Genomic DNA, 12552 nt, shown 5'->3' on the forward strand with positions numbered 1-12552 from the left:
TTGTCAAATTTCACATGTTTCGTGCTTGAGTCAAATTTCTAACCTAGATTATTAGTTACCTTACCGAACATCATAGGAAGGTTCACTTCTTCCAAGTTCTTTGTATCATTTGACTGTACGGTATGACTTTATAGGCAGAGACGGCGTTCTAGATTGGTTGGCAGAGCCATTAAAAAAAGTCGAACATTGAATTTGGTTTGCAATTTGTAGATGAAGTGTTCTTACCAAGACAATGTCATGAGATATTTCAGATGCAAAGTTAGAAAAACCTTCAAAACACGCCTTATTTATTCAACAGTGATACAAGTATTAAAGTGAATTATTTAGTTGTTTGTTGAGTGTCCTAACCAGAGCAGGTTCAATGCAACAAACAACTCCAGTAAATTACCAATAAAAAAAAACTACACTACATATAATATTTGGATTATTCCCCAATCCCTTCACTCACCTCTTTCTCTGCTTCCAAGTGGGAATACCACCGAAATGCATGTTTAATCTTTGTTGAAAAACGACACACCACCTGCTCGTTTATTAAAACTTTTATTGGGACTGGACCACTTTAACCATGATTATTGTCCCCAATACTCGTGATCTGGGTTAAGTTTGGATGGAATCAGACCAAGTGGTTTTCACGTGTCTTCTCTCTTCGCCACCAAACATGCCATACTATAAATGAACATCCAATGGTGTTTGAGGATTGTGTTGATGCCAAGTGTAATTGGCTGCTTAAACTACCTCCCCAACCAAACAATTTCAAACTGTTTACTATTATTTCTTTGGATTTTTTTTTTTTAAATGACTTTTCAAAGTCAACGAAGGTTTTATTTCCTTTAATTAATTAGAAAATATTTGATTTCTCATTTAACAATTAAACATTTTCTTTTGTTTGAATTTGTTATTAAAATCTCAAAACCATAATCTTATTTTTCAAAGCTTTTAAATGTGATTTTTTTTTCTTCAATAATTCACTTAAGATCTTGACTTATGAGTATGAATGTTATATTAAAGTCAAAATAAATAAATTATGACTCTAACATTTGGATTTATTAGTCATGTCAACATTTTAACCATACTAAATGTGATGAGAAATAAAGTTAAAAACAAATACCTTACATAGAAGTAGTTTCGTCCTTCAAGAAATGAACACTTAAAAGAATAGAATATAATATGAAGGTAGAAAGCTATTTTATTTGACATAAATAATATTGAAAGAAACGCTTAAATCTTGTTGTTCAAATCAAGGTCCAAACATGAGTAATCTAGGGGCCATATAATAGTAACTCATAAGGGAGTGTTTAGTTCAGGGAATTTTGGATTACTAGGAATGTTAGATTACTGAGAATCTTTAGGAAAATGTATTTGATTAATTAGTGAGTATGTTATATTAATATGTTTGGTTGGGAGGAATAAATTGGTGTGTAGGTTATTTAAATTACTGAATTGTCCTCTAGTTAAATATTATTATTATATTATTTTTTAATATTGATTATTATTAAACCCCCCCTGTATTTAAAAACTTAGCAAAAACAACCTCATAATAAAAGTTTAGAAAATCAACAAAGCACCGCCACCAACCCAACCACTGTCGACCTCCGGCAACCACCGTAGGCCTTACGCAGGCAATAACCTAACGGCGCACGGAAGGCATAAAATGGCCTCCGTGTGCCGTATGGCCATTTCTGGCTAGATATCTGACCGAAAATGGCTAGATCATGCCAGATCTAGCCATCGATGGCCAAATCGACGGATCTGGCCTTTGACGACCAGATTAGATTTAGCTGTCAATGGTTAGATTTGGCATGATTGGCCATTTTCTGCCAGATATCTGACCGAAAATGGCCATATCAGAGCACGGCGACCATTTTCGGCCTTCCGTGCATCGTTCTGGCTATGGCAACCGCTGGCCGCGGCGGTGGTTACCGACAGCAGGCGGCGGTAGGTGGGTGGGGGTGGTGGCTTGGGTGGGCTGTAATTTGTTTTGAATCCAAGGGTAATTTTGTCCAAAAAGTTAATTAATTGGGGTGAAATAGTAAAAGTTATATTCATGTAAATAAATTTAAAAATAAAGGCATTATTATCCTAAAATTTTATTAATAAGGGATAAAATTATAACAAAAAAAAGAAAAGATTATCCTGATAATCTTAGAATACCTAAGAAAATTGAGATAATCATATTACCTCTAATACTATTAATATTTGAAGATTATCGAAATCTTATATTATTTAACAACTAAACGTAATAATCACTTACATTACCCCCAACCCAACAACCCATAAGAAACAAACACATATTCGTGCATAAGGTTGGACAGTCGTTTTTAGCCAGTTTCACATCAGCGGCTAGTGCCTGCAATTATTTTGGAAGAACTTGGTAGACAAATATCTGTATCATTTGAACAAACGGTGTAGAATTGTTGGCAAAAAAAGTGATTACATCATCATTAAAGACAAGTGGAATATAATTAAAGAAAGTAACAAAGGCATTTGTTCCATGAAACATCCGTCTGGTTCTTCTTGTATTAAACCAGTTGTATCAATAGAGTAGGACGACATTATAGCTCTGAAAATTTGACGGTGGAGTGATGACAACTGACATGGCCTGGAAAGAGAGGACAAAAAGGTCAGAGTCATGTTGCAAAAGCAAGATAAATATTGCTTAGTTAATCATTATAAAGGGATTGTTGGTAACTTAAGGATGGTGAAAGAATATCTAAATCCATCTATCTATGAAAACCATTTCTGAGTTTGGGCCTGATATATGTAGACGCTTGTTAACGAGTAATCATATATTTGTGAGTGTGGTGCGTCACGCTAAAGGATAGAGAAAAGCGGGTATAATTATAAAGTTCTGGCGTCCAGATACTAAAATTATTGGGTTTGGGACCATACACAAAGGCAATTGAGCAATGAAAGGGATCTGCATTTGCCAATAACTCGAGTTAATTCAAAGCCAAAAGTTGGGCCATGTAGTGGCAAGCCCAAATTGGCCTACAGAGAACTTTGTGTGACAGTTCCTTTTAACCTTTCTCAACGTACTGATAATTTAAAGGTAAACAATATTCAGTGGACCATGTTGCATAGGAAATTGAAAGAAACGGTAAGAAACTGTACAATACTTGGCAAGTAAAATTGTTAATTGAGTTGAGTACGTAAGGCCATCTCACTAGATCAAATGAAGAAACCTTTTGGAATTTGTACTCTTGTTTTTTCTCTCCAGGAAAAACAACATCATATAATTCAGAAATCATATTGTAATTACTAATAGGAGACATGGTCTGATGGAATGTGATTATTACAGAGTGTTGTGATCCATGCTTAATTAAAGGCTGAAACTATTCTAGCTTGATTCATGGCTGAAGTCATGGAATTACAGTTACAGATTTCATGTAATTACATTGATTGTATTTCCAAATTTTACATTTGTAATCTTGTATAAATTGAACACATTACAATACTGAAATATACAGAAAATAAATATTCTTTCATCTTCTATCCTCTTATCTTCTAGGCACTCTGTCATCTTTATTCCTCGACCTCTTTTGCCTCTTTTCTTGCCATACTCTAACATGGTATTAGAGCCATTACACTTCCTTTAGCTTTCGCAACTTTATCTTTCTTTTTCTATCCCTGCAAAGGCAAACAGAAACTCTATTAGTTTCTCTCAAAATTCCACTCGTCAATCACCAAAATCAATTTCCAAAAAGTTATCAGATCAAACACTTCAATGACAACCAACACACGCACTACTGAACCAGTCCACAATGAAACAAACCCAAACACCACAACTACAAGCCCAAGCCCAAACCCCACAAATGGCCCAAATCCCACAAATGGCTCAACTGCAACAACTGGCCCAAACCCATTTCCCTATGGTATGCCGGGTCACAACCCAAATTCACCTCAACCCACGTGTCAATACCCGTATCCTTTCACCTTCCAAATGGTTCAACCCATCGATCACTACCCTAGACCAGGCGATGTCCTCTTCTCCCCGGCCTCCGATGGACCAAAACTCACACTCATCAAGCAGCAGTTAATCGGATCTGAAAACTACTCAATGTGGGCAAGAGATTTTCGACGAGCCCTTGTCACTAAAGACAAAGAAGGCTTTGTTGACAGCACCATCCCACCACCACCTCTAGATTCACCTCTTCATCGTCACTGGAAAAGGTGCAATATGCTTGTGAGATCTTGGCTCAGCAATTGTCTGTCTTTTGAAGTGGTGGCCGGATTGCCGTTGTTGTTGATTTTCGCAAGTGTACGAAATCGTGCAAGTAATAAAGTGTATAAAATACGGATATCGAACCCAAGGGAATTACTATTATCAATTACCAATTAAACTATCCTATTACTATTTGATCAATCCAAATTTTATCAAGGAAAACCTAAATTAAACTAACAATTGAATTTAAAAAGAAAACTGAAAAGAGAACAATTAAAATAAACCTTTGGGTAAAAACAAGATGACAAGACCGAGGGCATAGACTTCACACCAACTCTTATTTATATGTATCGATCTCTTATGCTAATTTTATTAAGCTCTTCCTATAGGTCAAACTCCCTAAATTTCCAATAACTTTCTCTCGAACAATTATCAAATTAACCACTAATTACTAACTCAAATTATCTCTAATCAGATTTAAGCAATTGGAGATCATTACGCTCTATGGAATTTACCAAAACCTCACAAGTTGCGGTAACCTATCTCCAGCGTTCGCTCAACCTATGGTTTTACTACCGCAGACCAACTAAGTATCATCTCTCGATCTCAACATAGTCCATTAGTTCATTCAATTGTTAGGCCCTTAAGAATCAAAAGCATTAGGAATAATAGTAAAACTTAGGAAGACTTCTTAATAAAAATTAACAATCAAAGATCAATACATAATTAAGAGATTGGGCTATATCTTAGCCCTAGAGAATAAAATTAGTTCATAATAAACATGAAAGAAACAATCATCTTTATTAAAACATTCATCATGAGTTTACAAGAAAATAATAAGGAAAACTTCTCTATATTGTGAATCAAAGCTCCAGAATTTCTGTTACTTCTCTTCTCTCCAGATTTTTCTCCCTTTCTTCTCACCCAAAAATCCCCTTTTTTAATGCTAAAGGACTTCTATTTATATCCCACAAGGGTTAGGGTTTGTTTTCCCTTAATTCTATTTGATTTGGAACCCTTAACCCTATTCTCCTAGCTAAAAATGGATAACAAGTTAGTGACTTCCGTGACTGTGCCGTGGCACTATGCTGTGGCACAGTAGCTACTGGAAAAAGTGTGCCGCGGCACAGTAGCTGCTGCCATTTTCCCGCATCATTCCACTGTTCTTCAAAGATGTTGATTTTTTAACTCGATAACGATGGAATTTGGCAAAGTTGTAAACATATGAAATGTAGCCATGTGAATCAGATTTCTAACGGTCCAAGAATCGTCTTAATCCAAGTTCTACAGCTAAAGATATTCTCAAAATACCAAGGTATGTGCAAGCTGGTACGTAATCTGGAATCTTCTCTTTACTTCAACTTCCATAACTTCTCCAATTCAACTCCGATTCTTGATCCGTTTGTTTCCACTCATCACTCATTCTGTTGCCAACATGATTCTTCATCCGAGCATAACATTTAAGCACTAGTAACCTGAAAACACTCAAAAACACCCGTGATCCCGTAAAAGGCAATTTTGAAAATATTAAGCAACTTTACAAAATTAAGCCTAATTTCCCACAATTAATCCCCAAAAAACCACTAACTAAATGTGTATTTTCAAGCTCTTATCAGCCATCAATTGAAATAGCTGTAGAAATGTGGCAAAACATTAGAGACATGTATGAAAAACTTGATTTGGTCAAAATTTACACTCTCCGGCAACAACTTGCTGAAATCAATCAAGGTAATGCAACTGTGACTTTATATTTTAACAAACTCTCTTCAATATGGCATGAATTAGATGCTGCTGAAGAAAAGCTTGAAGGTCCACCGACAACCCTCACACAATTTTAGAGGATTCGCAATCAAGAACGACTTAGTTGTTTCCTCTTGGGTCTCAATGAAGATTTTCTAGCATTTCGATCATAAATCCTTGCCGCAGCTCCACCACCAGATCTTTGTCGGGTTTTTTAGCTTGCTGTGTAGGAAGAGAGCCAACGACGTGTTGTTGTGAATGACTCTTGATCTAGCAACGTCGTTGCCTTCGTCGACGCTCGCCAAAACGGCTTGGGTGCTCCAATTTCAGAGAAAGACTTGCAGCTAGGGTTCCACAATTTTTCTCAAGCCCCTATTTTATATGAACCAACCAAGGGTCTAGATCAAATGTAGCAATCCAACGGCTCTCAATTGATCTCTCTTCATAACCAATCCAACAGCCCACATACTGCCACATCATCGCTGGGGTCCACTGGGTCTAATACACTTAATACTTCAAATTGGCAAAATGGGCCAAATGGGCTAGCTTGGGCCAATGCTCCAACCGAGTCAATACGGCAAAACGGGTCAAACTGGTCAAATGGGCCTAGGTCATACAAACTTGGGAAAAATAATTTTTTTTGCGACTATTACAAAAAACGGAGTCACACCAGAGATAAATGCTGGAAATTACATAGGCGTCCTACCAACAAATTTGGTAATTCAACGGTTCACCAAGTCAACACTATTCCTGCTGGAAATGCAATTTCTGCACCCATGATCAGCACGGAACAATATAATCAATTGCTTCAAATGATGAATCAACTCCCACAAACGTCCTTGGCTTCTTACGCAGGTACATCTTATTGTTTAAATTCAATTAAAGATGATATTTGGATTATTGATTCAGGGGCTAGTGATCATATCATTTGTAACCAAATTACCCACAAATCCAACACATCATCCATTTCCGTTCACATGCCAAATAGGAATGTAGCACCTGCCACACATATAGGAACAGTTCAACTCAGTAGTCATCTGATCCTTAATAATGTTCTATTTGTTCTAGATTTCCAATTCAACCTCATATCCATCTAAAAAATTTGCACTAATAATCACTGTATTATAAAATTCCACTCTAATACTTGTGAATTTTAGGACCCTTCGACTGGGACATTGATGGGCTTGGGTAGAGTAACTAGTGACCTATATTACTGGATTTTCGATAGTTCTTCCAATAAATTTATCTATTGTATTACAAACAATAAAACTTTTCAATGTAATACAAATAGCAATAAAAATTCCTTTATTCTCCATCAAAGACTAGGTCAGAGTGCATCCATTCCTCAACCAAAATGCCCAATATGTCCTTTAGCTAAACAATCTCGCATCAATTTTCCTCATAGCACTTTTACTACCACACAGCCGTTTGCCTTCATCCATAATTTAATATATGGGGTCCATTTCACACTCAAAATCATGATGGGTCTAGGTTTTTACTCACCATTGTAGATGATTTCTCTAGGGGCACATGGGTATTCCTAATGCAGTAAAAAAAATAAACCCTCACTCACATTAGGAATTTTATATCCATGATGACCACCCAATTAAAATCATCAGTTCAAAGGGTTCGAACTGATAATGGTCAGGAATTTTTTAGTCATCAGTGTTCCTCATTGTTTTTGTCACTGGGCATTCTACACAAAAGCTCTTGCACATATACTCTTCAACAGAATGAGGTAGTAGAAAGAAAACACAGACACCTCTTAGAAGTAGCCAGAGCCTTAAAACACCAGGCCAACATTCCCATTAAATTTTGGGGAGAATGTGTGATCACAGTCACATACCTGATCAATTGGATGCCAACCCGTATCCTTGGTGGGAAAAGTCCTTATGAGGTATTGTTTGATAAAGCACCTAAAATTAGTCATCTTCGAGTTTTTGGTTGTCTTTGTTATTCTGCAATTGTTGGGCCTCATGACAAATTCGGACCATGGGCTACTCAGTGCATTTTTATGGGATATCCAATGTTTCAAAAAGGATATCGTCACTATGACCCTACATCAAATAAGTTTTTTATTTCCACAGAAGTCATTTTTCATGAAGACGGTTTTCCTTTTGTTACAAATGATGCTACTCCAACTCTATCAACCAAGTCACCCATGTTTCTTGAAGATGAATCTCTAACAGGTCCTCAGTTTGCATTACTTCCTATCCCTATTACCAATTTACCATCACTAGAAACTGCACCATAACATCAACACCAACCTACTCCCACATCTCCACAAACAGTCTCCCCTCCACCTACTGAAATACCCTCAACCACGCAAACAGAATCTCCTGTCCCACCTCCAGTTTATCCTCAAAGATGGTCAACTCATTCCACCTGGCCACCTATCTGGACATCAGATTATGTTGGCCCCACCATACTAAATTCATCGGGTACACCATACCCAACCTCTAATTATGTCAATTATGATCATCTTTCTCCTACACATAGAGTTTGTATCAACCAAATTTCTGCCGACTGTGAATCGTCCAGCTATTTAGAAGTTGTCCAACATATATAGTGGCAGAAAGCAATGGCAGATGAACTGAATGCCCTAGCTCATAATAACACTTGGGATCTGGTACCTCGCCCCATTCACAGGAAACCCATTAGCTGCAAATGGGTGTTCAAATTCAAATATCGAGCAGATGGCTCCATCGAACAATATAAAGCTCGATTGGAGGTGGAACAAATGGGCCGTGTTAGGCGGGTCAACCCTAACCCGGCCCACAATGAAGAGGGTTAACCCGGCAGCAACCCTCGGACAGGCCGGGTTGCAAAATGGCAACCCGCCGACCCGACGGGTTGCTGTTTTGTCTCTTCTAAGAGAGACCGCCAACCCGTCGAGTTGGCTGTTGTTAACCCGGCGGGTTGACTGTTATATAATAACAGTTAACCCACCAGGTTGACCCGCGGGTTGGCCAAAAAAAAATAAAAAAAATAAAAAATTTAATTTGTTTTTTAAAATTACCCATTTACCCTTGAAATATAGCCGTTTTATAGCTGTTGGAAGGGTCTTTTTCGTCATTTTCCTTTCCCATTTTTTTCTATAAATTGGCCTTAAACTCTCACATTTTTCTCACAACTCAAATTCTCAAATTCTCTCATATTCTCTAATCTCTAATCTCTCAATTATTCATTTATTCTCTTAATCTCTTATTCTCTTTGTTATCAATTTGCTCGTATTTTAATTTTTATTAGTTTTTGCAATTTTTAATTCATATTTCCAATTTTCCAAATTCCAAATTCCAATTTCCATATTCCAATTCTCTTTCTTTAATTTTTATTTCTTCTACATCAATTTTTTTTTCAACTACAATGGATAGATATTTCTCTCTCATCAATTACAATGATGAAAGAAACTACTATCCTAGTCCTAGTCCCGCTGATTTTACTAACATAAATGCAGGAGGAGATTCAAATAGTCCCGCTTTCCCATTCTCAGAATCCAATACACCTCAAAATATGCCCCCGATTCCAACAGCTCCCAGTGGATCTAGAAGTCGTCCTCGTAATCGTCATGCTCGTCTAACTTCATCTCAAGCTGAGGCGGGATCATCAACTGCCGTTGAAACCAAAGACAGACACACATCAAACGTTTAGGTGCATTTTGACAAGTTTTACGAGACAGAAAATGGTGTTCAAGTCAAGAAAGCGAGATGCAAATACTGTGAAAATATTTATAAAGCTGATTCAAGTAATGGTACTAGTACTTTAAAAATGCATGCTAATAAACATATTAATCAACATGGAAATAGAGAAAGCAATCAAACTCAAATAACTAATATATGTATTACTTGGCGTTATAATTCTGATGTATATAAGGAACGGTTAGCTTTATGTATTGCTACAACTGATCAACCTATTAATATGGCTGAAGATAAATATTTTGAAAGATTTGTTCAAAATTCATTTTTTCCAGGATTTAAAAGTTATTCTAANACGATCCTTTCATCATACGTTATCTCGACGAGACGAAGGCATAGAAATAGTGTCAACCTTCGGTTACTCTCGATATTATATATTCAGTTTCTGGACCAATGACCCGTATTATAATCTGGATAGAGCAACAACTCAATCCCACTGTGGCCACAGTTTTAGTGTCATTGCCATATACTGAATTGCGCCGTGAGATAACTTCTCCCATACCCGGGAGTGATGAATCCTCTGTCAATCCACCATAGTCTTGATACACTCCTTGATGCAGCCAATCCCCACTGTATTGACAGCTCTGAATAGAACTGCATTAGGCTAGTGTCAAACTGCACCAATCGGTGCACAAGACGCTCTGATAATCTCAAGTCTAAGGATCACATGCACCACCATTCATTAGAGGATTTGTTCCATAGACACTGGGGTTACCATCCATATGGAATCCTCTGGTAGGTCAGTCCAGTGAACTTGCTGCGGTATATCCGCTTACAACAAGCATACATGTGTTGCACCAGGTTATCACTAAACAACCTTGACAAGTGAGATCGGTCACTGCCGTTCGACAGGGTCATTTAACACTATGATAGCCTTACCGTATTATCTGTGCCCTTACTTCAGAATAATATTAGGGCTACGGACGTTTCTAGAATGGCCGCCATATGTGCTCATAGGGTTCTCACTATCAAGATTTGAAACAATTGATACCTTCGTCACGGTTCTACCATTCTAAGGACATATATCAATACATATTGCAATAATAATGATTCACGCGATATATAATAAAATGCCTTTTATTATTGATTAATGAATATTATTACAAAAAGTCAATTCTACAATAATTGATTGGCTTTAGGGCATCTACTCTAACAAGCTCAACTAGTTGCAAAGGGTTTTACTCAACATGAAGGCTTTGATTACCAAAAAACATTCTTATTTGTTGCCAAATATGTTACTGTACGGATATTCCTATCAATTGCCTCTGCACGAGACTAGTCTCTACACCAAATGAATGTTCATAATGCTTTTCTTCATAGTGATCTACATGAAGAGATATATATGGACCTTCCTCTTGGACTTCGCAGACAGAGGGAGAACATAGTATGTCATCTGCGCAAGTCTCTCTATGGTCTAAAATAGACATCTTGACAGTGGAATGAAAAATTCATAGAAGCTCTTACAAACATAGGCTTTGTCCAGTTCAAGCATGATTTTGCCCTTTTCTCTTGTCGTAAAGTATAACTTTCATTACACTCATCATTTATGTCAACGACATTTTAATAATAGGAAATAATGAAGAGGTTTCAAGAACTTGAAAGTACATCTCGACAGGCATTCTCGAATAAAAGATCTTGGAGAGCCAAAATACTTTCTAGGAATTGAAATTGCTAGATCCCTAACAGGCATTTCCTTAAGTCAACAAAAGTATGTCCTTGAACTTATATCAGACTTTGCGTTAGCGGCATGTAAACCAAGTGTTATTCAAGTTGAATAGAACATCAAGCTCACTACTCAAGAGCACATAAAGGGACATCATCCTCAAAAATAGATCTACCACTACAAAATCGTTCAGATTGTCAAAGACTTGTTGGGCGACCTACTTATCTCACCATGACACGACTTGATATCAACTATCTAGTCGATATTCTCAGTCAATTCATGCTTGGGCTAAAACAATCTCACATGGATGCAGCACTAAGAGTTCTCAAATACTTGAAAGGATATACTGGCTAGGGATTTCTTTTTCCTCGGGATGGAAACTTAAATATCACAACATATTGTGATTTTGATCGAGCCACATGTCCAATGACAAGAAAATCTCTCACTGGGTTTTGTATAAAACTTGGAGGTGTACCAATCTCTTGGAAGACAAAGAAACAGTCGACAATATCTCTTTCATCAGAATAAGCTGAATACAGAGTTATGGCTGAAACGACATGTGAGATCACTTGGATCATTGGCTTATTGGGAGATTTGGAGGTATATGTTAAAACGCATATTCACTTATATTGTGATAACAAATCTGCAAATAACATCGGAACAAATCCAGTGTTCCATGGGAGAACAAAACACATAGAGATTAATTGTCATTTTATCAAAGGAAAAATTCAAGAAGCCGTAATCAAGACTCTATATATCTGTAGTTTAGAGCAACCAACAGATATCTTCACAAAACCACTGTGCAGCAGACAACACTGTTATCTTCTTCACAAGCTTGGAGTTTATAACATTAACCACAAGCTTGAGGGGGAGTGATGGAATGCAATGATTGTGCCCTAGTTCAAGAGTGTTGTGATCCTGGCATAATTCCATAATTTCCATAATCTTGGCTTGATTCATGGCTTGACTCATGTGATTGTAGTTGTAATTACATTGAATGTATTACCATTCTTACATTTGTAAACTTGTATAAATTGGACAAGATACAACATAGAAATATACAGAAAAAACTTCTCATATTTATCTTCTAGGCATTCTTTGGCATCTCTTATTTCTCTACCTCTCTTGCCTTTCTCACCATACTCTGACAAAAGAAGATCTACAAAAAATAATTTTCTTAAAGATACCTCGTATGACCTTAAAGAGGGTATAAAACAATTATGGGCTTAGTTGTTGGGTTTAGATTAATTATTTGTATTATTACTCTATAAGTATGTTTGTTATTGCTATAG

The sequence above is a fragment of the Pistacia vera genome, unplaced genomic scaffold (genome assembly GCF_008641045.1).
Source record: "Pistacia vera cultivar Batoury unplaced genomic scaffold, PisVer_v2 Contig227, whole genome shotgun sequence".
In the NCBI taxonomy this organism is placed as follows: Eukaryota; Viridiplantae; Streptophyta; class Magnoliopsida; order Sapindales; family Anacardiaceae; genus Pistacia; species Pistacia vera.